The sequence below is a fragment of the Acinonyx jubatus genome, chromosome X (genome assembly GCF_027475565.1).
Source record: "Acinonyx jubatus isolate Ajub_Pintada_27869175 chromosome X, VMU_Ajub_asm_v1.0, whole genome shotgun sequence".
NCBI classification, from domain to species: domain Eukaryota; kingdom Metazoa; phylum Chordata; class Mammalia; order Carnivora; family Felidae; genus Acinonyx; species Acinonyx jubatus.
The window spans coordinates 119435040-119462771 of NC_069389.1; the positions used below are offsets into that span (position 1 = coordinate 119435040).

Genomic DNA, 27732 nt, shown 5'->3' on the forward strand with positions numbered 1-27732 from the left:
ACTCTCCGTTTCCTGTTAGTCCTACCAGCCCTAGACAGCCTTTAATCTGTTTTCTGTCTCTCTACATGTGCCTACTCTAGACCTTTCATATAAATGGAATCACACAATATGTGGTCTTTTGTGACTGCCTTCTCTCACTTAGCATCAAGCTTCCAAGATTCACCCAGTTGTAACGTGTACTAGTACTTCATTCTCTCTTTGTTTTTTTTTTTAATAGACCTTTATTGTTTTAGAGCACTTTTGGGTTTGCAGATAATTGAGCAGATAGTATAGTGTTCCCATATACTTTCCTCTCCTGTATGCTCTCCTGACCATAGTCTTCCCCACTAACATCTTGCATTGGTGTGATACATTTGTTATAATTAATGAGTCAATGTTGATATTATTAACTAAAGTTCACAGTTTACATTAGGGTCCATGCTTTGTGTTGTAGTTCTGTGAGTTTTGACAAGAGCAAAATGTCACGTATCGTCCATGACAAGTATCCTATAGAGTAGTTTGATGAATAGTTGGAGTACAGGGGATTTATAGTGCAGTCCTTCCCTCCTCTGCCAGAACTTCTAGCCACCACTGCTCTGTTTACTGTCTCCATGGTTTTGCCTTTCCCAGAATGTCATGTAGTTGGAATCATACAGTATGGAGCCTTTTCACATTGGTTTCTTTCACTTGGTGGTATGCATTTAAGGTTCCTCCATAGTCTTTTTCATGGCTTGAGGGTTCATTCCTTTTGCGGGCTGAATGATATGCCATTGTCTGGATAGACCATAGTTTATTTTGTCCATTCCCATACTGAAGGAGATCTTGCTTGCTGCCAGGTTTTGGCAACTCTGAATAAAGTTGCTCTAAACATCTGTGTGCAGGTTTTTGCATGGACCTAAGTTTTCAACACTTTTGGGTAAATATCAAGGAGCACAATTGTTAGATCATATGGTAAGAGTATGCCTTGTCTCGTAAGAAACTGCCAAACTGTCTTCCACAGTGGCTAAAGCATTTCACATTTTCTCTAGTAAGGAATGAGAGTTCCTGTTGCTTGGCATCCTTGCTAGCATTTGATGTGTCAATCGTTTGGATTTTATCCATTCCAATAGGTGTGTAGTAGTATCTCATTGTTTTAATTCGCAATTCACTGATGACACATAATATGGAGCATCTTACCATCTGTATATCTTCTTTGTGAAGTTTTTGTTCAGATCCTTTGCCTATTTTTAAATTGGGTTTTTTGCTCATTGTTGTGTTCAGCGTTCTTTGTATATTTTAGATATAGGTCCTTTATCAGATATGTATTTTGCAAATATTTCTCGTTTCTTTTTTCATTCTCTTAACAATGTCCTTTACAAAGCACAATTAAAAAATTTTTTTTAAATTTTGTTTCTAAGTAATTCTACACCCACCATGCGGCTTGCACTCACAACCCCGAGATTTAAGAGTCACATGTTCAACCGACTGAGCCAGCCAGGTGCTGCACCTGTTTCTAGTTTCTTGCCATGCCCCCGCAACCCCCTCTACTCTGTCCACTGACACAAAGTGGTTTTCCAAACCGAACATTTAGTCATGGCATTTCACTGCAAAGAACAAACAAAAACAAAAACAATAAACAACAAAATAAAAACAGGAAAAATTTCGAATTTCCCTGGTGGTGCCTCACTTTCCTAAAGGTATATAGTTCCAGCTCTTTAGCCTGGCATATCCATGTGCTTCTTACTTACTTCTTTACTTTCATTTCACCTTATTCTCCCACCCCCATCTTATCTTAGGCTCCAGCAATATTCCGGGATGTTTAACATGTTCCCTGTGCTCAGACTCCTTTGCCTGCCCTGTCTGCTTTTGTTCTTCACAAACCCTGTCTGGGTGTCCCCTACTTGGAAAAGCCTTTTTCCAGAACAATGAACTACATCCAGCTCTGAGATTCTTCTGTGCTTCACATAATGTCATATCATAATTCTTTTGTTTATGTGTCTGTCTTCCCTCCTAGGCTGTGAGCTCTCCAAGGACAGATTGTGGCTGTTTTTCCAGCAATATAATAAGTGCTCAGTAAATATTTATTGAATGAATGATTAAGATGTTCCATGGACTGAATTGTGGTCCCTGAAGTCTAACTCTATGTGGCACTGAGTGTGAAATAATATGATACCACAGATTTCATGTCTTTTATTTTCTCTCCTAGTCGGCAAGCTCAAACCTTTCGTTTTCTTGGAGGTAGACATGATCACCTGGCTGGTATTAGAGGGGATGACTGATAAGAACCTGTTTCAGTGAATGTGGACTTGATGCTTTCTAAGGGCTCTGTACATGAAAGAAATCTCCATCCCCTCTTTGCTTAGCTCTTGGCATAACTTCTGATAGCTCCCCCACTCTAAGAGTTACTTCTTGGGCAATGAGAGATCAGTTTCCTTTAGGGGGGTGGACATTATGCCACATGGTGTCATTGCCCGATATCTGTAGGGTTTGGGATTCTAAGAAGTAATCTGTGGGCTGGGACCTCCTCCTAGAGGATGAACAGCTCCATAGGAGAGAGTAGTAGCTTAGAACATGCCAAAGAACCTCTAGTCCAAGGGCTTTGAGGGAGTTTATGGTCCCTTCTGGACCTGTAAGATATAAGCCCTCAGGGACAATAGTGCAGTTTGGTAGAGAATAGCCCAGAGCTCATCTGGGCTCAGATTCCTCAGGGTCAGCAAATCAATTTGGTTTCCCTGGGCTCTGTGGGACTGAACTTTAAGACTGCTACCCCTGGGAGTTAGATCCCCAGGAAAATCTCAGGGGACCTATTACTCACCTGAGTAAACAGGCTTCAGGAAGACCTGGAAGAGTCTTAGGAAGTTGGGTTGTTGAGCCCGTCTAGCATGCTGCATTGGGCTTTACACCCTTTATCATGGAAACCTGAGCACAGGTAGAAGTCACTGGGGAGGATTGTGGCTTAGTGACCTTTTTTCAGTAATGCTCAGCTGTGAAGCCTGTGTCCTTGGGATATTAGCACTGCCCCTGCTAGAGCGGGTTCTCACTCTCTTATGCTTTCCCAGAGTGGACCTCCAGTCCTAGTTAGGCCAGTGCACTTCCTTATGGACTAAGTGGCTTTCTTACCCTGATACCTTGGTGAGCCTACTGGAGATTATCATTCAGTAGACTTTGGTCTCATGGAATGAGATTGTTATTTCTGGTTCAGAGAGACTAAGGAAAAACTACAATTGCAGAAATGTCTTTGCAATACTGTGTAACAGTTTACAGAAAAACTTCACATATATTAATTTATTCATTCGATCTTCACACAAACCAGTACCTGGCACTTAGTAGACATTCACATGTTTGGCATATGAATGAGCATGGGGATTTATTATGCTGTTTTACAGATATGGGAACTGAGTCCCAAGCAGATGAATTGAACTTCCTAAAATCCAAATCTAGTTAGTCAGTGTAGAGCCTCAACTTAAAATTAGACCCATTGCAGGTTGACATTTACTAAGCACTTATTATGTGACAGGCACTTGACAGTGATAAATAAACATATTTCTTGCTTTCAAGGAGCTTACAGGTTTGTCAAGAAGCCAGACACATGAGGAAATAATCTCAACACAATGTGCTAAGTGTTAGAATAGAGAACTCCGTGCAATGCTATGGGGTCACAGAGGAAAGGTGCCTAATCCAGTCTAATGAGGTCATGAAAGGCTTCTTGAAGAAGTGACACCTCAGTTAAAATTTGAAGGTTCAGTAGAGGTTGGCCAAAAGTAGAAAGAACATCTAGGCTGAGAGGTCAGCATCAGTGGGGACACAGAGGTGTGACCCAACATGGTATATTCTGGGACTGCTGGAGTGTTCATTGCCAAGGGGGAAGTGGCAGGAATGGTGACTAGACAGGTAGGCAGGAACCAGGTCATTGAAGGTGTAAACTTTGCCTGGTACACCATTAGTTCCCAAACACTGCTGACTCATTCAAATCGCCCAGGGCACTTAAAAAATATAAAGATGTCTTACCCACATGCCCAGTGATTTCTCGATGAGCTGCGTTTAACAATCACCTCTTTAAAAAAAAAATAAAGTTTATTTATTTATTTGGAGAGAGAGGGAGCACAAGTGGGGGAGGAACAGAGAGAGGGAGAGAGAGAATCCCAAGCAGCCTTCTGACAGTCAACGAAGAGCCTGATGCGGGGCTTAAACTCACAAACTGTGAGATCATGACCTGAGCCAAAATCAAGAATCGGGCACTCAACCAACTGCGCCACCCAGGTGCCCCTAACAATTACTTCTGGAGGCAACAGGAAGCTATTGGAAGGTTGGTAGCAGGGGAGGGACATAGATTGTCATATTGGATCACTTTGGTGACGATGTACATGGAGGCAGGTCGATTTGAGAGGAATGCTCCTGGAGGCACAGAGACTCCAGCAGCATGTTGAATTGAGAGTTCATGGTGGATAGAATAAGGCAGTAGCAGTGGGGTTGGAGAGGAAGAGGCAGATCAAAAGAGATTTCAAAGTGGTGGAATCCTTATGACGTTATGGAAGAGAGGTGTCTAGGCTAATTCTCCAGGTTTCTGGCATGGCTTCTTGGGTAGAGGGTGGTATTTCTGACCAAGACCATAAATGGAGTGTGGAGAGAGAATGGGGGAATAATTGATAAATTCAGCATGGAATCTGCTATATTTGAGGTACTGTAGGACATCTAGATGGGAGGGTGGCTATTTAGTTTCAGAGCTCAGGATGATTGCCTGGGCTGGAGATAATAGACCTGAGCTGCTCTGTATGGTGGATTTGAAGTCATGTGAGTGGCAGAGATCTCTCAGAGAGTGTGTGGAGAGTGCACCTTCAATTATTCTTTCCCTTTTTGTCTTCAGGGGTTGTTCTTGTGAAAAATCAGAACCTTTTTGTTTGTTTTCAAAGTGTCAGTAAGGCAAAGTGGGAGAACGAAAAAGGCATAGAAGGTGGAGTTAGGGAATGTGAATTGAAGCCCTGCCTCTGCTGCTTCACCGTTCTGCAACCCTGAGCAGTCACCAAGCCTCTCAGCCTCCAGGCTTCATCTATAAGGCAAGGGTTGTAGGAATATCTGCCTCACAGAGTTATTGGGAAGATCCAGTGAGAACATGCATGCAAAAAACACCACGTAAAGAACCAGAAAAACATTGGTTTCCCTCCCCCAAGAAACTTGGACCAATATGTGGGAATTATAGGGAGGCAGACTTTGACTTAGTGTAAGGAAAGACTGTCTAATGCTTGGAGCTGTTGGATGATGGGAAGAGTTTTGGGAGAGGGGAAGGTCTGAGACTCTTGAGGTGTTTAAGCAGAGCTAGGTTTCTGAGCTTCTGCTGAGAGTTTTGTTGCCAAGGGTGGTGTCGCCCTGGATGACCTCAGCTCTCTTGTGGCTCAGATAGTGTTTGAGTTACTAGAATACTTCTCAACCCTTATTTCTGAACATTTTTACACTACTTAGATTTTTTTTTGAATTGTAAAAGCAATATAGGTGCATGGTTATTTCTTTTTCTTGAAAATCTCTTAAAGCTCTGGGCATTTTGGTTCCTAGGTGGAGTCTTGGTTTATATACCCTTAATAACTAGGCAGCCTGCTTCAGATCTTACTGCATGGAGCATTTATAGACATTTTGTTTTAAATTCTCTTTAATGAGGATTTGGTGGATGCTAAAATGTGTCTGTGTGGTGCAGTTAAGGCCTCTCTCATACAGACCAGCAGTACGGGGGTGGGGTGTGGGCATTCTAACGTCTTGACAATTCTGAGTTATAGGTTACTTTAAAGTGATTGATTTTTATTATTTGCAAGCAGAAATGATATTACAAACAGCTAACAACATTGCCAAGCAGAGGTCTTGCTAGAGTATGCTACAATGAGTAGGTAAAGATCATTTGAAATTAGCACACTAATTATTTCTATGCAAATGAATGTTGTCAGAGAGCTTAGAAACAGGTTGTTCTCTGAACTGGGTTAAACATCCCCTAAGAGCTCATGTTTATACTCTTAATTTGCTCAGAAACCTGTTGTTGGTGTTTTTTAAATAGAAGAAAGGTAAAATATGCCAGCCCGTGATTGAATTATCACTAATTCAGCAATAGTTTGAAAAGAATTATATTTTTATGTATTTATTTTATTGCCAATTATTAGTGTAACACACATTTGCTAAAAGGAGGCCTAGTTTTCTTGCTAACTTTCTACACACAGAGATTATTTTTCTAAATGGTAGATGTCCACCCATGCCATTTGATGAGGACTTATCTTTATGACTGATAGTTTAGATGACTTCCAGGCTCTTTTATTTTTGTTATTTATTATTTATTTGTTCGTTTGTTTGTTCGTTTTTCAGTAAGGTCTGTGCTCAATGTGGGGTCTGAACTCATGACCCTGAGATCAAGAATCTCATGCTCTACTGACTGAGCCAGCCAGGTACCCCGCTTCCTGGCTCTTTTAAGAACATCACCAAAACACTTGTTCCCAAATGATAGTAATTTCATATCTAGCAAATATTCTAGCTGGGAAAAAGTTACTGTAAGCCATATATAGGTGAACAGCTTTGAAAAGCAAGAATATGAGAAAATGCACTCAGCCCTAATTGTGGGAGCAGCTTACTTTCATCTTTTTCATTCAGCAGGCACTTCACAGTCTTGGAAGGCCCTGGGTTAGCTTTTGATTACACATTTTCATTGCATGTAGCGATGCCAAGGGTTGGTTGAGTGAAGCTTCTTGATATTTTGAAACAGTAAGTGTTTAATTATGCTTACCTTCTCCACCTCACTCCATGCCCCTGGTCCTCATCTACAGGACCTGGTGGATCAAGGAAGAAGGCCTGTGGTAACCTGTACCTAATCTTCTGAGATGACAGGTCTCGGAGGGGTAACAGTAGAGGTGGAAGATTCGCAGGGAATATGGTTGAGATGGATGTTGGGAAGAAGGGAGAAAGAGAATCTATGAACAAGCCCAAGTGGAAAGCCATGGAGTGTTAGGTCATGAACTAGACCACAGGAAGATGGGTCAGAATCGGGGGTAACAGACACAAGGAGCAATGGGGTAAAGTCCAAGCCTAAAGTTGGGCCATGGTATTCCAGCAGGTTGTTAAGCTTTGGTCTGACCATGGAGGGAAGCTAAGCAGATCGATAATCAGGCTGCTCTATAGAAGCCTTGGAGTTCATGTTCATCTATAGCTTCATAGATGTGTCTTTATACCAGTTAATTACTCCACACAGCTCACTGCTTGGACATTTATTTTCTGATAGACCGACTTGAGGAGGTGATGTAGTGTGTTGGAAAGAGCATTGCCGGGAGGCACCAGTACTCTGGGTTTTTAGCCAGTGCTCTGCCAGTGATTGCCCATGAAATCTTAGACAAGTCATCTAATCTTTGAGAGCCTCAGTTTCCCTGTATATAAAATGGGGATTGAGGAGGTAAAGACATATGGTTCATCTTTCAGTTGTGAGTTCTAAAGCATAGAAAAGAATTCTGTGGCCTTTGACATTTGGCTTGTTTTACTTGGAAAGAAATACACCCGCAGCACTACATTTGACCTGAACCTATGGAAAGCCCCAAAGTCAAAATCAAACTATCAATAGTCAAATCCTTTCCCTTGCTTGCTTGCCAGAGCCAGGGGTGTTGAAGATAGTCTGTTTCGTTGGGCCATTTAGCGTTTGTGGGAATGGCATGAAGCAAAGTGACTAGGGTTGAGCAGTTGTTCTTCTTGGCCTCTGCATATGCGATAGCTTACGTAGTGGTATTAGACCAGAGGCCCGCTGCACTGCAGGTACTCTTACGGAGCTGATAGCCCCTAGTGATGCACACAGCACCAGCACACGGGAGAGCTTTAGTCCTTTGCCCAAATCACACATGGGTCATTGGCTGAGGACTGTGGTAAGATGAGCTGCCCTTTCTGAATGGCGATAGATGGGCACCATCCTGTCAGTCCTGCCGGGGTAAGACAAAGATGTAAGGGGCTGCTAGTGGACTTTAAAATGTGAATTTAAAAAATTGTCCTTAATTATAAAAAAATAGCCTTAATTACAGCTTACCACAGGCAGGCTGTGCATTTCTGAGTACTTTTACAAACAAGGGAAGAAGCCAATAGTTTGGTAAGTGCTGGTGAGTTCTCATTTGCATGCTGTCCCACACCCAAATTGTAATGCTGCAACACCACAATTTGCAGACAAATTACCAGCATGACAAATTAGCACAATTTGTTAATTTCCTTTTTAATTGCCCTACAAAGAGTAGCGTTTCTGTCATTTGCCTTTTTTGACATAGAGGCTTGTCTTAAAAGCAGAAACACTTTAACATAGCTAAATCTATGTCTATAACAAGTAAAGCTTGTTTTCATTTTTCTTACCCAGCCGGATAAGATTTATACATTAATTATTCAACTGATGCATCTTAAACATTCCAGTTAAAATACACACTGCTGGCCAGAAATTGTTCAACCCCCAGCACACTGCAAGGAATAAATACTTAGAACTGTAAATGGGTAAACTCCGTCTTTCCATGTGGTGAGGTCAACAGAACTCACAGTGAACATACAAAGGATAGAGAACTAATTATTATTGAGATTCAGGTAAGTGATTTCTTAGGCATTTTAGCTGTCATGCTGTGGAATAATTGCAAACCCACCAGGAAGGAATTGCAAAACACAACCTACTTCTCTTTTCCCCAATGGCTACATAGAATTTTTTTTTTCTGTTTTGCAGTTTGTGCCAACCCTCTATTTAATCATTAAAAGGACTGTTATTTTAAGTATCAACTTCCTCAGTAACAGTGTTTGACTGAAAGCCTACAGAATGGTGACTTTGCCCAGAGTGTGACTTCAGTGAGCTGGTGAGTTTGAAGGCAATCGGAGCTATTAGTAATGGAATACAGAGCTCTGTGACAATTTTGTTTAAGTGTTGTGCAAGTTAATGTTCTACCTGACTCATGTAACCATCACTCTCCAGTCACATCAGTGTTACAGTTGTTAAATACCGTGTCATAGGCATCAAGTGTTCTACTATCATTTAAATATCAGTAACAGCAGCAGCAAATACTCTAGGCATACCACAGAACCCACGTTAGTGGGTAATCCAGCTTGGTGACAAGATTCTTCCTGCTTCTAGGTCTTTGCATATTCTGTTTCTTGTCCAGGAATGCTGTTCAAGTCTTGGTTTAAAGGCCTTTTCAAGAGGTCCCCCTTCCTCCCTCTGGTATTCTTGATCACTGTACCCATGTGTTTCCTTCATAGTATTTGTCACAATTGAAAATGATACTTGTATCTTTTTTCTTGTTAATTGTCTCCCCTGCCAGTCTATACGCTATACAAGGACAGAGACCTTGTCTATTTATATTCATCCCTGGATCTCCTTGCCTAGCAAAGTAAGTAGAGGCTCTAAATATTTTAATGAATAAAGGAGGCAATGTAGCAGAAATACAGGGAGGCAGGAGCTCAATGTGCTGAGAACTTCCAGATTAATCTTATGACCACATGTGGTCCTGCCTAGGCCTGTAGGACCTATCACAGTATGCCCACATATAGGCTGGACATTTCCACCTGATGGTCCACAGGCCCTTCCCGGTCAACATTCCAAGATTTAATTCATCAGCCTGCCTCCCAAATCTTTTCCCTTCTTAGTCATAGCTTGAATAATGGCACTGTCATGCCTGTCATCATCCAGGTAAGACACTTCGCCTTCGTTTTGCCCTCTGTCCTCCTCAACTCCAGCATTCAGTCCTGTCAGTGTGTCTTCCTGAATACCACTTGAATCTGTCCTCTCCATTGACATGACTCTGGTTCAGGTTCACATCTTCTCTTATTTATATTACTGCAAATACTTTCTGATGGTCTCTCTGTCTCCTCAGTCTTATACCCTAAAGACCACCTCCCTCTCCACCAAAAGTCAAACTCTATTTTCTCTCCTTCTGTCTAGAAATCAGTAAGGACTGGCAACGCACAGAAGTAGCTGGAACGCTACTGAGTAAGAGATATTCAAAGATTGCAGACATATGATTTCTTCAAGATTAATTTCCTTTTTGTTTTTCTCCTACGGATCCAACGGAATAAGCTATTAAAATGCTTTGAGCTTCTGAACGAAAGCACAGAACTGTGCCAGCAGAACAACATAAAGGTTTCCTTTATTTATTTTCCTCTAGCATCTATCTGTGATGGATGATATGACCATGAATCTTCACTTAAATATGGAATCCTGAAAAATCATAAAATCCTCAGTGTCAGAGCTGGACAGAGGCCATCTGGATCTTTTGTCTGAGGCTCAGAGAAGGGAAGGACCTTATTTAAGGTCACAAACTGAGTTAGCTGTAGAATTAGGACTCAGACTCAGTTCTCTGTATTTCTCAAGTCATCACGAGGCTTCACTTGGATGTATTATTTAAACATTTGGCAGCTCTGTGGCCCACTCCCCAGACCACTGTGGCATGACTTCCTTCCTTCATCTGACTTCTCTTTCTTTTTTTGCTTCTCTTGTGCCTGAGTGCTAATCAGTGAGATTAGGAAGAAATTATGACCTTCACAAGTGACATGTGCTGCCTTGGTGATTTCCAAAAGGGGACTTTGGAGCACTAGAGGTTTCTTGGAGCTGCCCTTGGGCTTCTGTGTATACCACCAGTCAGTGGGGTCCCAGGAAAACAGGGCTCTGGGATGCCAACCCCCACTTCATACTGTATGGGAAGTTTTGTTTTCATTTGTTTTATATGGGCTCACACTGCCACTGGATTTAAGTGATTTCATGTTGAAAAAGTTTTGAAAACTGCCTGAGGGAATGCACTTACTAGTTTACTCCCCCAGTTGAATATTCCAATTAAACAATATTTCTGTGATTTTGTATTTATTTTTATTTTTACCCTTCTCTTTACAATGATAAAAGGAAGAAAAACTCCAGGCCTGCTCATGTGGGTGTGGTAACTTGAATGTCGATTGTCCCAAACTGGCTAGTGGAGCAGTGCCTGAAGCTGGGACTTTATGGCCTCTCAGCTATGTGTTAGTATGAACGGGTCAGTTCTACCTAGTTTCCTGCTTTCCCTCTCAGGCCTGGGTGTACGTGAGATTACTAGATAGAAGGTATGTTGTCATAAGAATCTAGTATGTCTTCTGTAGCTTACTTGAATTCCTGGTCTTTAGTCTTTGATACTGACCAGTGGTGAGGAAGGGGGAATGTATGATTTCTGAGAGCCCAGTGTTGTGGCACCATAGTAAAACACTGTATGAATATCCATGGAAAGGGGAAATTGATGTTGAAAACTGACATGTGTCATGGTGTAGGGTCCCCAGGGATGGTTTTCCAGTTTCTGGCTTGGGAGGTGATGATGGCAGGGATGTCGGGGCTTGGGAGGAGGGACAAATGGTATTTCTGACTTGACCATTTTCCTTTGGTGTGTCCAGAGCTGGTTGACATACTATTTATACTTCTTGACATGATGAAAATCAAGGCTACTCCTAACTTTGGTGGGCCTGTGGCAAGGATGCAAACTGTAGGCTCACTTCCAGCTCCCCCTTCTCTCTAACCTCTTGGCTCCGTCCCTTACCCTGAGGGGCCTTCTGCACGTGCTGTAGATACAAGCCTTGCTCCACAGAGTATTGACCCCAGTCCAGAGCATTGGCAGTACTTGAGAGCTTATTAGAACTGCAGACTCTCAGGGCCTGCTGTAAGCCTACTTCACCAGGATCTGGATTTTAATAGGATTCTGGGTGATTCACAGTCACATTCAGGTTTGGGAAGGATCATTATAGCTCACATGTTCAAGCTCCAGCATTACTGGGTTGAAGGGCAACAACTGCCCCATGGCCACCCTTCATAACACCTTAGTAGGCCTAGGGTTGTTCCCACCTATGGCTTGGTTCATCCTTAGGAAGACAGAGCTAGGGAAGAGGATGGCACAGGCCACAGACACAGGCTTGGGGCATATGGACAGGGAATTTTAAGGTCATGGATATTCTGAGAGTAGCCTAGAAGAGGGAAGCATAGAGTTTGAGTAGACAAGTTCCTTGGCCCCATAGACTCCTTGCTCTATGAGGAGCGGTGTGTCTAGAGCAGGGCCAGAGCAAGGCCCTATAAAGTGTGATGCCTAGGGCAGGGACCTGGTTGCCCCAGTCTAAGAGTGATGCTGTTGACAGGTGTTCACAATGTCCATGTGGATGGGGGTTGGGTGGGGGTGATTCATGGCTCTTTGAAGTACTTGGTGGCTGTCAGTGTCTTGGTGGCTCTTTGGGGTGTGGGGAAGTAGTAGTGATGGGGCCATTACTGCTTTAAGAGGGAATCAAAGTGAACTGTTTTAAGCAAACTTTTTAGTAGCTAGGGAGGCACATTCATGGACTTATATATAGAAGGTACATAGTGAAGGTGGCTCCTTTAGTGCCTAATAACAATTCTACTAGACCAGCTGGCAGCCTGCACCAGGATGCAGTTGGATGTGGGTGTGGAGGGCTTTGAACAGCTTCCTCCAAACCTAAGATACAGTCAGTTTCCCTTAAAGAATTAAGAGCGGTGTCTGGTGTGGTTGAGGTGAGGTGGCTGGTAGATGGGGGAAATGTGTGTCCACTGCCACCTGGATGATGCTGTGGTTGTGAGACAAGCAGGTCTGAAGTGAAGCCCATTAGATTGCTGTTCCAGCAATCACACCTCAGCTTCCTCATCTGTAAAATGGATCTAGTGCTCCTTGCCTTGCCTAATTTACAGAGATGTTGGGTAGCTCTGTAAGGGAATGGATAGAAAAGTCCTTTGTAATTGTCAGTTGGGGGCACACATGAATAAATGAGAATCATGCTACCATTTGCTGTCTTTCCTTTGGGAGTATGCCTTCAGCTGCACCTGAGTTTTAGATTTAGGTTATCCACCCTTTAGCAATGCACAAGGCTCCATGCAAAGCCATCTCTGCCCCTTTGCCCAGCAACTTCCAGCCCCTTCCGAGCAGATACACTGCTGTGATTCTCATTTTTTGAGTTCCACAGTGGGGGAGGGGGTTTTATACTGGCAAACATTTCTGAAGAGACAAGTAATTGCCTCTGGAAAGAGAATGCTCTTCTCTTCCAAAAATTCATATTTGCTGGTTTAAATTGATGTGACTTTATTTTTTGGCTAGCACTCTGCAGTATTCCATGGAGCGGTAATTATTCCTTTGGTGTTGCAGGAGTTTGCTGAGAGAAAGGAACTAAATCTAAAAGAGTGAATCCATCTGGTACATGTGTTGAAGCTCTTTCTGAGGCCACTGACACTGAAATGTTAATGCTAGATTTTTATCTGCTGGTATCATTTGGATATTGATATAATGTGAGCTAATGCCCTAGGTCATTGAATCAAAGGCTGATTTCCATTCCCTTACATGGCACTGGACGCCCCACGCAGTGGATTGATGACTTTCTTTGCAGAGCGCAATGGTAATACCTTACCCTGATTCCAGTCCCGCCACCTGGTTGTCAGCCTGTGGTTGCCCCCACCCCTATCGGGGTAGGTACTAAATGTCAGCAGCCAGAAGACTCAGTGACTCCCAGTACCTGAAGCATCCAGAACTAAGGGTTGGCAGGATAGAATCACCCCACCCCCCAAGTGGTAGATGATATCTGGGATTAATCTGATACCTCAAGTATTAAGTGCCCCTGGGAAGAGCCCCTGAATCCCATGGGGGCTTGCTAATCTGCAGCCTTCCTCTTGATATTATAGTGTGAGTGAAGCTGGGATGTGCTCCAGGAACCTACTGACGGCTATCTTGCTCTGCTGGGGCTTTGACATCCAGCCTAGGCTTTGCTAGGCCTTTCCCTGAGGTGCTGGGCTCTGGCTGGCTGGCTGCCAGCTAGGGTCCAATCCAAATAAAACCTTGTGGAAACATGGTGCTGCCACCTGCCTGATGATTAGTGTCACTGCCGCTGCAGGGTCTCTCCTAAACAGATTGTGTTCTGAAATAGCTAGCTTTTGTTTGCCTTTTTTTTTTTTTTTCTTAAATCTTTGTAAGTTGGCCAGTAAGCTCTACTGGGGACAACTCTTTGGTCCTCATAGTTCTGAGTCTGCTCGATCTGTGCTCATTCTCCTTTTCCTGCTCTCCTGGCATTGCAGCCTTTGGAGTCCTCACTATCACTATAAAAGTTTTGCTGCAAAATATGGGAAATAGTCTGCTTTATCCCATACTCCAGTTTCACATCCATGGAAAGCTGTGGACATCTTATACTTCACTAAGGTTTGGACCCACTCACAGTTCCAGCCTCCTCTCTCGAGGAAGCATTAACCAAAGAAGCCATGGGAAATTTGCCAGCCTCCTATGAAATAAAATGCTATGTAGTAACAAGCAAACTGTCCAGATTTTTTAGCAAAATATGGCTGCTGTAGATTTTTCACAGTTTTCTCTTTCTTCTGCAGTCCAGTGTGAAATAGATTCCCCAGGGTGAATTGTCATTGGGAGAAATTCAGAGCTGCCTTGTGTCATTGGCACATGGCTGAGGAGAAGCCAATGAAAGGGTTACCACCATTTCCCCCAAAGCTGTTAGGGAAGGTTTTTGATTATTTTCTAAATACCTTCTACCTTCAGCACAGGATATTGTGATTATTAAAGAGGCACTGTCATGTATCTTTTTAGGATTATTGTCTTCTTTTTATTTTCTCAATAGTCACTGTGCCCAGGTCCCTCTTTAGGACCCAAAGGTGTTGTTTCTTTCTTTACCCACAGAATTTGTCCTTGCCCTTCTGGTAAATGGACTTGAATCGCTCCTGCTTCTGTCAGCTAGCAGCTGGGTTTACTTCAAGGTCGTTCAGAAGGCCAGACAAGTGCCATTACACAAATCACTGTTGACTGCCATCAGCCCACTGACCCTCCCTCCCACACTTCTTTCTCTACCCCTGCCTCCCACTGCTTTCCATATAGGTTTGGAGGTGTCATTTTTCTTTCAGGACAACAGACTTTTGGGTAAAAATTATGTCTAAAGGTACATATCAGCAGGCTTTGGCGACATCTAAAATAGGGTGGCATTTGATCTATGCAGTAACCAGCACTGTGCCACTTGTACATTAGCCACAACATATCTAATCTAAAGTTCTTTTTTTAAATTTCTTTAATGTTTATTTATTTTTGAGAGACAGAGAGTGAGAAATAGAGCACAAGCAGGAGAGGGGCAGAGAGAGAGAGAGAGACAGAATCTGAAGCAGGCTCCAGGCTCCAAGCTGTCAGCACAGGGCCCAACGTGGGGCTCAAACCCACAGACCGCAAGATCATAACCTGAGCTGAAGGCTGATGCTCAACTGACTGAGCTGCCCAGGTGGTCCTCAAAATAAATACTTTAATAATAATAATAATAATAATAATAATAATAATAGAGCTATGGTATGTTCTCCTGCCACACTGATGATTTCCCAATGCCCAGTTGAGAAAGAGAGGCCAATCTAGAGTAGAGTCATTAGCTCCAGGCTCAGGGCACATGGAGGGCCCAGAAACTTACATTGTACATTTGTTTTGGGGTCAGAAGGCTTCCGTGAGCTCCTCATGCTTTCTGGCCACACTGAAGTAGTATTTTGAGAAGTAAGTTTTCCCCTTTTTTAAAAAAAGATCTGTGAGCATCTCAATTTGTTTGGTTGTTTAGGTTCTTTAGCTCATATATGGGGTATACAAGTCTTGATTTTGACCATTTTGAAGCCTTTGTGGACTACTATACTTCAGTTGGAATATTTGTTACTTCAAGAAATCAGCAAATGGTTTGTGGTACCTTCTAAGATTTATGTAGCACATATTTATTGAGTATGTTTTATGGGTGAGGAGCTGTGCTGAGTGCTGGGAATTCACAGATGAGAAAGGTACAGTCCCTGCTCTTGGGTTGTCTCATAGTCTAGTAAGAGAGAGACAGACACATCAACAAATAACTGTAACACTAACAGCTGGGTAGAAAATTCCAGGTCAGGGCACCAGCATGAGCAGAGATTGAGGGCAGGAGGAATACACGATTTGCTTGGAGAATCACAAGCAATGTAGCATAGTGGAGTGTGGTGTGGATGTTGGCAGGAAGCTACTGGAGAAAAGACTGGGACGTAGATGTGGGTCATATTTTCAAGAGTTCAGATTTTTAGCTTTCTGAAGATGATTTGGGTATCCCTTGAATTCAGGATATTGGATCCACAGTAACAATTCTGTCGACATTCCTAGAACCTTTGTTTAGTTTAGCAGGAGGTGAAAGAGAGAGCTATTAAAACTGAAACAGTGATCCTCAGCTCTAGGGACCTTGTGAGTCAGAAATTAGAGCATCTTATATGGCTTGGAGCTAGAGCATGCTAGTCTGAGATGCGTGTGATATATCATTGGCTTAAGGAAGGGAGAGAAGATTTGCTTTGGAGGAAAGGTTGGGAAGGAAGGATAACAAAGCTGGATAGTTTTGTACCTACTCCCCAGTCAGAAATTTATAGTTTGATTTCATTACTGTCTTGAAATATTGTCATGTCCCAGAACATACAGAGATCCATATTTAACAGTAAGTGTGGGGGCATCTGGGTGGCTCGGTCTGTTGAGCATCCAACTCTTGATTCTGGATCAGGACGCGATTGCAGGCTTGTAGGCTCAAGCCCCGTGTCAGTCTCTGTGCTGAGCATGAAGACTGCTTGGATTCTGTCTCTCCCTCCCTCTGCCCCTCCCTTTCTCTCTCTCTCTCTCTCTCTGTCTCTCTCTCTCTCTCAAATAACCATATATGAAAAGCCCACAGCTAATTTCATCCTCAGTGGGGAAAAACTGAGAGCTTTCCCCCTGAGATCAGGAACACGACAGGTATGTGCACTCTCACCACTGTTTTTTTTTTTTTTAATTTTTTAAATGTTTATTGAGTTTTGAGAGAGAGAGAGACAGATCACGAGCAGGGGAGAGCCAGAGAGAGAGGGAGGCACAGAATCCAGAGCAGGCTCCAGGCTCTGAGCTGTCAGCACAGAGCCCAATGCAGGGCTCGAACTGCCAAACCACAAGATCATGACCTGAGCCAATCAGGCGCTTTACTGACTGAGCCACTCAGGCGCCCCACCACTATTGTTTAACATAGTGCTGGAAATCCTAGCCTTAGCAATCAGACAAAATGATGTAAAAGGCATCCAGATTGGCAAAGAAGAAGTCAAACTTTCATTTTTCTCAAGTGACATGATACTCTACATGGAAAACCTGAAAGACTCCACCAGAAAGCTTCTAGAACTGATACATGAATTCAGCAAAGTCGCAGGATATAAAATCAATGTACAGAAATCAGTTGCATTTCTATACCCCAATAATTAAGCAACAGAAAGAGAAATCAAGAAATTGATCCCATTTACAATTGCACCAAGAACCATAAAATACCTAGGAATAAACCTAACCAAAGATGTAAAAGATCTGTATGCTGAAAACTATAGAAAACTTATGAAAGAAATTGAAGAAGACACAAAGAAATAGAAAAACATTCCATGCTCTTGGATTGGTAGAACAAATATTATTAAAATGTTAATACTACCCAAAGCAATCTACACATTTAATGCAATCCCAGTCAAAATTGCACCAGCATTCTTCTCAGAGCTAGAAAAAAACAATCCTAAAATATGTATGGAACCACAAAAGACCCTGAATAGCCAAAGTAATGTTGAAAAAGAAAACCAAAGTGAGAGGTATCACAATCCCGGACTTTAGCCTCTACTACAAAGTTGTAATCATCAAGACAGTATGGTATTGGCACAAAAGCAGACACACAGACTAACGGAATAGAATAGAGAACCCAGAATTTGACCCACAAATGTATGGCTAACTAATCTTTGCCAAAGCAGGAAAGAGTAGCCAATGGAAAAAAGACAGTCTCTTTAGCAAATGGTGTTGGGAGAACTGGACAGAAACATGCACAAGAATGAAACTGGACCACTTTCTTACACCATATATGAAAAACCAACTCAAATGGATGAAAGACCTAAATGTGAGACAGGAAACCATCAAAACCCTAAAGGAGAAAACAGTAACAACCTCTTTGGCCTTAACTGCAGCAACTTCTTACTCGACACATCTCCAAAGGCAAGGGAAATAAAATCAAAAGTGAACTATTGGGACCTCATCAGATAAAAAGCTTCTGCACAGTGAAGGAGACAATCAACAAAACTAAAAGGCAGCCGACAGAATGGGAGAAGATATTTGCAAATGACATATCAGATAAAGGGTTCATTTCCAAAATCTACAAAGAACTTACCAAACTCAACACCTGATAAACAAATAATCCAGTGAATAAATGGACAGAAGACATGAATAGACATTTTTCCAAAGAAGACATCCAGATGGCCAACAGACACATGAAAAGATGCTCAACATCGCTCATCATCAGGGAAATACAAATCAAAACCACATTGAGATACCGCATCACACTGTTCAGAGTGCCTAAAATTAACACCTCAGGAAACAACAGATGTTGGCAAGGATGTGGAGAAAGGGGGACCCTCTTGCACTACTGGTGGGAATGCAAGGTGGTACAGCCACTCTGGAAAACAGTGTGGAGGTTCCTCAAAAAATTAAAAAGAATTACTCTACGACCCAGCAATAGCACTACTATGGATTTATCCAAAGGATACAGTAGTGCTGATTCATAGGGACATGTATACTGTAATGTTTATAGCAGCACTATCAACAATAGCCAAATTATGGAAAGAGCCCTAAATGTCCATCAACTGATGGAATGGATGGAGACTGATGAAGGGATAAAGAATATGTGGTTTACTTTCTTACACCATTTACAAAAATAAACTCAAAATGGATGAAGGACCTGAATGTGAGACAGGAAACCACAAAAACTCTAGAGGAGAAAGCAGGAAAAAACCTCTCTGACCTCAGCTGCAGCAATTTCTTACTTGACACATCTCCAAAGGCAAGAGAATTAAAAGCAAAAATGAACTATTAGGACCTCATAAAGATAAAAAGCTTCTGCACTGCAAAGGAAACAATCAACAAAACTAAAAGGCAACCAACGGAATGGGAAAAGATATTTGCAAATGACATATCAGACAAAGGGCTAGTATCCAAAATCTATAAAGAGTTCACCAAACTCCACACCCGAAAAACAAATAATCCAGTGAAGAAATGGGCAGAAGACATGAATAAACATTTCTCTAAAGAAGACATCCAGATGGCCAACAGGCACATGAAAAGATGCTCAACGTCGCTCCTCATCAGGGAAATACAAATCAAAACCACACTCAGATACCACCTCACGCCAGTCAGAGTGGCTAAAATGAACAAATCGGGAGACTATAGATGCTGGCGAGGATGTGGAGAAACGGGAACCCTCTTGCATTGTTGGTGGGAATGCAAACTGGTGCAACCGCTCTGGAAAACAGTGTGGAGGTTCCTCAAAAAATTAAAAATAGATCTATCCTATGACCCAGCAATAGCACTGCTAGGAATGTACCCAAGGGATACAGGAGTGCTGATACATAGGGGCACTTGAACCCCAATGGTTATAGCAGCACTTTCAACAATAGCCAAGTTATGGAAAGAGCCTAAATGTCCATCAACTGATGAATGGATAAATAAATTGTGGTTTATATACACAATGGAATACTACGTGGCAATGAGAAAGAATGAAATATGGCCCTTTGTAGCAATGTGGATGGAACTGGAGAGTGTTATGCTAAGTGAAATAAGTCATAGAGAGAAAGACAGATACCATATGGTTTCACTCTTATCTGAGAAACTTAACAGAAGACCATGGGGGAAGGGAAGGAAGAAAAAAAGTTAGGGAGAGAGCCAAACCATAAGAGACTCTTAAAAACTGAGAATAAACTGAGGGTTGATGGGGAGTGGGAGGAAGGGGAGGGTGGGTGATGGGCATTGAGGAGGGCACCTGTTGGGATGAGCACTGGGTGTTGTGTGGAAACCAATTTGACAATAAATTTCATATTAAAATAAAATAAAATTACAGTTTCAGAAAAAAGGTGTAGTTTATATATACAATGGAATACTACTTGGCAATGAGAAAGAATGAAATCCTGCCATTTGCAACAATGTGGATGAGAGTGGAGGGTATTATGCTAAGTGAGATAAATCATAGAAAGACAGATATCTGTTTCCACTCATAGGTGGAATTTGAGAAACTTAACAGAAGATCATTGAGGATGGGAAGGGGAAAAAATAGTTTCAAACAGACAGGGAGGGAGGCAAACCATAAGAGACTTAAATACAGAGAACAAACTGAGGCTTGATGGAGGGGGCAGGGGAGAGGGTAAAATGGGTGATGGAAATTGAGGAGGGCACTTATTGGGATGAGCACTGGGTGTTGTATGTAAGCGAATAATCGTGGGAATTTACTCCCGAAGCCAAGAGCACACTGTATACACTGTATGCCAGCTAACTTGACAATAAATTATATTTAAAGAAAAAGACCCAACTGAATAAAAACCACTCAATCCTGTGCATTGTTGGTTATGTTACATAAAAGTATATAAAGAAAAAATAAAATAAATGAAAATTAAAAAAAATTTAAAGTTTTTTTTTTAAAGTAAGTGTGAACAACTCACATCCAATTCAGATATGAAGGACCAGTTTGGCTCATTCATCTGGTTCTACTTCATAAGCAGCCAGGATCAAATGAGTAGGCTTGCAAGAGCAGCCAAAGATCGGGCCACTTAAGAATGCATGGGGCATGATAGCCTGGAGCTGTTGTTCACAGTACATCCTGATTCCAGGTATATGTAGCACTACCCTCTGGTCCAAAGCCACAAGCACTGGTCTTATTCCTAGCACACCATCTTTCAGATGGGCTCCATGCTGTTACAGGGAGCGTGGTTGAATGGATGCTGTGGTACACATGGAAACACGGCTCTCACTAAGATTCTCTCTCCCAGTGTTGTTTTTTTTTTTTTTAAGAAATTATTCTTTTTTTTTTAATTTTCTTTTTTTATTTTTTAAAATTTACATCCAAATTAGTGAGCATCTAGTGCAACAATGACTTCAGGAGTAGATTCCTTAGTGCCCCTTACCCATTTAGCTCATCCCCCCTCCCACAACCCCTCCAGTAACCCTCAGTTTGTTCTCCATATTTATGAGTCTCTTCTGTTTTGTTCTCCTCCCTGTTTTTATATTATTTTTATTTCCCTTCCCTTCTGTTCATCTGTTTTGTCTCTTAAAGTCCTCATATGAGTGAAGTCATATGCTTTTTTGTCCTTCTCTGACTAATTTCACTTAGCATAATACCCTCTAGTTCCATCCACATAGTTGCAAATGGCAAGATTTCATTCTTTTTGATTGCCGAGTAATACTCCATTGTGTGTGTGTGTGTGTGTGTGTGTGTGTGTGTGTGTGTGTGTGTGTGTATACCACATTTTCTTTATCCATTCATCCATCGATGGACATTTGGGCTCTTTCCATACTTTGGCTATTGTTGATAGTGCTGCTGTAAACATGGGGGTGCGTGTGCCCCTTCAAAACAGCACACCTGTATCCCTCGGATAAATACCTAGTAGTGCAATTGCTGGGTCATAGCGTAGTTCTATTTTTAGCTTTTTGAGGAACCTCCATACTGTTTTCCAGAGTGGCTGCACCAGAGTGGCTTCATCTCTATATTACTTTGCTGTGAGATGGACAGGCCCTTCCTGGGCTGCTCTCTCTCACTAATTATTGGGGCAGAAAGGGTATTAGTGGTCTTTTAAAAAAGCCCAGCACACATTCCTCCAGACATGAGCAGAGAAACCGCCTAGGAAGAAAAATCTCTGGAAGGCAGCATCAAGGTCTACTTGGGCAGGTGTCCTGTTGTCACAGAGCTGTCCCTGATGAGCCCCTTTCTACTCAGCCCTTGGAGAAATGAACACTTTCTGGAATTTAGCGTGATGGTTTTATAATACAATTTCCAAGTCTTTCTGACAGACTAAGTATCCCTGGTCCCTCAGTATAAAAAGTCTTAAAAAGAAAACCCTCTTCATTCATCAATTTCTATTGTTTTAATCACTGCTGCTTTTGGAATTATGATCCTGGAGGTGAAAGTCCTACAAAATATTTAGAGTTAGTGTTTAATCTGGAACAACCTGTCTGAAGGGTCAGGTGATAATTTTCTCTATTAAAAATAATGTTTTCTCCACCAGGAGTCCTGAGCACTGGGGAGAAAATTCCTATTACAGCCTTGCTGCTGCCTGTATATGGTTCCTTATACTGGATCCCCACTAGAATATATATATATATATATATATATATATATATATATATATATAGTGTCTTAAAATTATTTTTATCAATGTAATAGTATAAAAATTTTTTAAACTCAGGCTTATAACAACAGCAACAACAAAAACAATCAGACCAGCACTGTTCCTTCTCAAGGCTGTTCCTTTAGAGCAACCGCTTGTTAACTGTTCTAGCTATTGCTTTTGTATTTACCTGTATATTTTATATAATATGTTCATATTGCTATTACTTGATTCATTATTTTAGGTATTATTTGTTGTTAACTTCCTGTGATGGCGGATGAGAATCTGGCTATTATCGGTCAGGCTTGGCTAGTTTATGCTGCAAAGAAACCACTCCTGATCGCCAGTGGCTTCACAGAACAAAAGTTTATTTTTTTTTCAATTAAAAAAAATGTTTATTTATCTTTGAGAGAAAGAGACAGAGTGTGAGCAGGCAGGGGAGGGACAGAGAGAGAGAGGGAGACACAGAATCTGAAGCAGGCTTCAGCTCTGAGCTGTCAGCACAGACCCCGATGTAGGGCTTGAGCCCATGAACTGGGAGATCATGACCTGAGCCAAAGTTGGATGCTTAACCAACTGAGCCACCCAGGCACCCAACAAAAGTTTATTTCTTGCTCATGCTACATGTTCAGCCTAAGTAGGTAGGGAGCCTCTGGCTCATGTTGGTCCTCTAGACTGATGGAGGCTCCATCACAACACCTGATTCCGTGATCTCTGCAGAATGGTCAGATGATAGGGGGATTGCATACCGGCTCTCAGAGCTTCTGCCCAGTTATGATATAAGTCAGTTTCACTCCTGTTTTATTGATCAAAGCAAATCACATGGCCACACTTAATCTGAAAGGAGGCCAGAAAGTGCAGTCCTGCCTTGGATGTGGTAGGAGATGCCCTGGATAATTTTTGACCAGCCCTAATGACTGCCACATAGCTTGCTCCATGTTCCCATGTTCCCTATTGCCCTAATATAAGTAAATCATATTTTTTTTCAAAATCAATGTTCAATGTTTATATTATTATAGCTTTGTAAATATCATGCACTGTCAAGCCAATGCATTATGCTTACATGCCATTTTTTAAAAAAAATATTTTATTTCACCAGAGCTAATAATTGCCTAATTTTTTGTCTACTGTTATTTGTATTTATTCCTTATTTTTTCCACAACATTCATCAGATATGTCAAATAGTCCCCCATGTTATTTTTTAAATGCTAAAAACTGTCAGATAACCTATGAATTTTGTTTTTTCCTGCAGTCTTCTAACCTCCTACTTCAGTCTGGGATAGTTGCTCTCTAGGCTTGCTGAGCAAGTCTCATTCTGGGACTTCTGTTGCCAGTTTCCTGTGTTAGAGTTTTAGGTTTCTGGGGCTCATGTCTCCCTCTTTTTTGGTTTACTCACTTGTTTTGTTGGAGCACAAGCTCTAATACATTTGTAAGGAAAGGTGTATGGGAAGTGTACTAGTCAGCTTTTTTAGTAGGTTATGCTGTGGTTGTAAAAGATTCTAAAATCTCACTGGCTTATACGACAAGGTTTTTTTCTTTTTCGTGTCCTGTGTCCTTCATGGATCAGCTACAGCTCTACCTAGGTCTTTTTCAATCTGGGACCCTATCTGAGTAAGAAGCCCCTTTTTGGGAAAAGCATTTCTCATGGCAGAGGAAAACGAGCACCTACAGAACCAGGGGTGACTCTCAAAGCTTCTGCTTAGAAGGGGCATACCTCACTTTTGTTCATCTTTCTTTGGCCAGAGCAAATCTTATGGCCAGGTCTAATGTTCGTAAGTATGAAGTGTAATGCCAAATTATGGGGCGCCTGGGTGGCTCAGTCGGTTAAGCATCTGACCCTTGACTTCAGCTTGGGTCGTTGATCTCACGGGTCATGGGATCAGGCCTTGAGTCGGGCTCTGCACTGATAGCCCAGAACCTGCTTGGGATTCTCTTTCTCCCTCTCTCTTTGCCCCTCCCCAGCTCTCTCCCCAAAATAAATAAACTTAAAAAAATACAAAATTATACAATTCACTATAGGAAATAGTTTGGCTGCATATACAATCATAGGTTGATTCTCCCCCACCTGGAATTTTGAAGACACTGCTCCATCATTTCCTAGTTTTCAATGTCATTTAACAGCCTGATGCCCATCTGATTTCTATTATTCTGTAGAAGACTTTTCTTCCTTTACTCTGAAAGCTTTTAGGAGTTTTTTTTTTTAAGGATATTCTTTTAACTCCTACTGTTCAGAATTTTAATGATGATGTGAGTTTGTGTAGATCTTTGTGCATTTATTTTGCTGATCCTTCCTTGGGTCCTATCAACGTGGAAATTTATATCCTTAGTTTCTGAGAAATTTTCTTATTACTTTAATAATTTTCCTGTTTTTTTTCTTTCTGCAGTTTCAGTTATTTGTTTAAATATTTTTTAACATTTATTTATTTTTGAAAGAGAGAGACAGAGCATGAGTGGGGGAGGGCAGAGAGAGAGGGAGACGGAATCCATAGCAGGCTGCAGGCTCTGAACTGTCAGCTCCAAGCCGGACATGGGCTCAAACCCACGAACCACGAGATCATGACCTGAGCTGAAGTCGGATACTTACCGACTGAGCCACCCAGGAGCCCCTGAAGTTTCAGTTATTTGGATGTTAGACCTCCTTGATTGCTACTCTACGTTCCTTATCATTTTCTTTCTTGGTCTTTATGTTCTTCTTTTGATGAGACAAGTATTTTAATCTTCCTCCTTCCCCTTTTCTTGTATTTTGATTATCATATTTTCAATGTCCATCAATTTCCTTGTTTTCTGTCTCCCTTTTTCATAGTGTCCTGTTCATGCTTATAGATAGGATTTTTTCTCTTATCTCTTTGAAGAATGTGTGTGTGTATGTGTGTGTGTGTGTGTGTGTGTGTGTGTGTGTGTAATATATACTATAAAACATATGTGAAGTTTTCTTCTATTCTTGGCATCATTTCTGTTTTCTTTGGGTTCCCTTTTCCAGTTTGTTTGAAGCCTCTCTCATGTTAGAGGCTGTCCTCAAATGTTTTGTGATACTTGGCAGTCTATTCATATTTAAGAGTAGAGCCCTCAAAAGCTAATTGGAAGCGTTAGATGGAAAAGCAGAGCTTGTCAAGCGGTGGGGTTCACTGCCGAGTGATTGGCAGCAACTGACTTTATTGGAAGACATCCAAATGCCAGTATATACAGCAATTTCCTCTAGTGACCTTCACTTACAGATAGAATCGTTTAGTGTGCTTGTGGGTATTTTGGGATTGGAGGTAGGCTGGCTGGATTCCTGCCATTCCATATATTCCTGCCATTCCCTTAATTCCTCTATTTTCTGTTATGTGCCTCACACCACCCTCTACTGTCCTTGATGTTCCTAGTGCTCTGGGTGAGTCTAATCCGATGTTTTCAGAGAACACATCTCTTGCTTCCTGGAGACAAAAGGGGTAGATGGAGGTTACTTGGCTAGCTGCATGGGATGAAGGAAATGTGGAAGCTCACTCCTCCATACAGACTTCCAATTCCTGTTTTCCTGTATCTTACTCCTAACGGCTGTGGTACCTGGTATTTCTAAGTACTAAGCCTTCCCAGGATTCTTTGAAGGCTCATTGGCTCACTTTTTATTGGCATCTCCTTCTACAGGCACTTAGGGTAAAGCCTTCTCCATTCTTCTAAATTCATATACATTCCTTCATTTACTTCCCATTCTCAAAAAATTTGTGGACAGTTCTCATCCACAATGGTCTCCTTTCTTATTCTCTTCATCTGTGTGAATCTGTACCTCTTGCTCTCCTCTCTCCTTTCATTGTTTTCATTTGTTTTGTTTTAATTCCTTTATTGTTGTTTTAATGGGCCTTCAGGAGAGGGGGAGAGAGAATATAAATGAATGAATATATCACATGTGGTTAATCTGCCATGTTTAATCAGAAGTCAAGATGTGGAAGAATTTTAAAATGTAGTTTTCTTTAGCTCATGATGAACTAAACATGACCTTAAAATATACCCTTGATCTTCTAAATAAAAATAGCATTACAGTTGGATAGGTGACATGTTTTCACTACCAGAATTTAACGAGAAAACTTGAATGTTGAAAATGTGTCTCACACTGAGCATGGTAAATGAATAAATGAATGAATCAGTGAAAAAGAAAGGAAAGATAGTAATCGATAGTCTTGGTTTAATACTTAAGATCTCCTCTTTACCCTTCTCTGCCCTGCTCTAGGCCCCTGGAGACTGGCTTCTATGGACTGCATTGCCCAGGCTCCCTTGTCCTCTGGCTTTCAGTGGGTTTGACCAATGGCGGAGGGAGGAGGATCAGAGAGTTGGGAAAAAGAGACGTCTAGGCATTTATTTCTCTAGGTCCCTCTCTGCCAGGTCACATTTGGCAGTGATTGTGTTCCTTTACTTGTGACACATCTTCTGTCGGGTTTTCCCTTGCTGACAGCCTCAGCTTTTACCGGGTTCTGCTCTTATTCCTACTTCAGGCCTAAGGATGGTAACAGCCTCTTACTGCTGGTCCAGGCCTGCTGTATAATCCCTTGTTGGCCCCCTTTACTCTGCCCACACCTTCAGTTACACTGTTTTTTATGTGCTCTTCATTTCCCTCCAGTACCCTGGATGACACAAGCGCTCTAGCAGAGCTATCTCATCATCAACTAGGTACTTTTGGACAAAGTACTCCACTTGATGAGCCACATTTTTTCTGTCTGGAAAGTGCTGAGATGGCAAAGGGTAGTCTGGTTTCTGGTCTGAAAGCCCTTCTAGTTCTGCCATCTGTGCTTGTGTATGACACAGCAGTGGTCAGTAGCCAGCTGTAGCTCCAGTTCTCCTGGCTCTGTGGGCCACTGTGGGTAATCCTGACTGGTGGGTGATCACAAAACAATCGCTTTCTCCCTTTGGGAGGGCAGTTTGCTGGAGTGAAAGAGTATAGACTTTAGAGTCAGACCAGGGTTCAAATTCTGGCTTCGCCACTTTCTTACTAAGTGACCTTAAGTACATTAGTAAACCTAAGTCTCAGGTTCTTCATCTTAAGATGTGGGTATGTGATGGGCATTGTTTGTTACCTATCCAGTAGCCATCTCCTCCTTTGTTAAGAGAATGATGATTGCCATTAGATGTAGAGCTGAACTTTTTAAAAAAATTTTTAATCTTTTATTTAAAGACAGAGAGAGACAGAGCATGAGTGGGGATGCAGCAGAGAGAGAGGGAGACACAGAATCCAAAGCAGGCTCCAGGCTCCCAGCTGTCAGCACAGGGCCCATCTCTAGAACCAAACTCCTGAACCCTGAGATCATGACCTGAGCTGAAGTCAGACGCTCAACCGACTGAGCCACCCGGACACCCCTAAGAGCTGAACTTTTAGTTGGGTGTTTGATACTTGTAGCTTGTGGTAGATGTCACTAGTGTTTACTAACATCTGCTTCTGTCCCTCTGAGAGCATGAGAGACTAACTTCCACACCCTCTTGTAGTTAGATGGGGCAGTGTGACGAAGTCTGGCCAATGAGCCGGGAGGGAAAATGACCTGTGTCACTTCATGGCTGGAGCAGAGAAGAGCAAATGTGCAGTCGCCTGTCTGTCTTCTCCCTGTGGTAGCTGGCAGGAGTCTTCACAGTGGAGCCTCCATCAGTCAGGGTCCCTCGGTGACTGTGTGGAGCACAGA

The 27732-nt window shown here is 42.0% G+C and overlaps 1 long non-coding RNA gene across 17 annotated transcripts in view; it reads left to right on the plus strand.

The window, feature by feature from the left end:
* LOC106985752 (uncharacterized) overlaps positions 1–27732 on the plus strand; it is a 277059-nt gene that overhangs the window by 22902 nt on the left and 226425 nt on the right. For 8 of the 17 annotated variants that reach the window (XR_008289887.1, XR_008289888.1, XR_003418186.2 and 5 more), the window contains exon 3: positions 8660–8786. The exons of the other annotated variants lie outside the window; for them this stretch is intronic. This is a non-coding gene — a long non-coding RNA (uncharacterized LOC106985752). The remainder of the gene's footprint in view (positions 1–8659; positions 8787–27732) is intronic. 17 annotated transcript variants of the gene reach the window in all.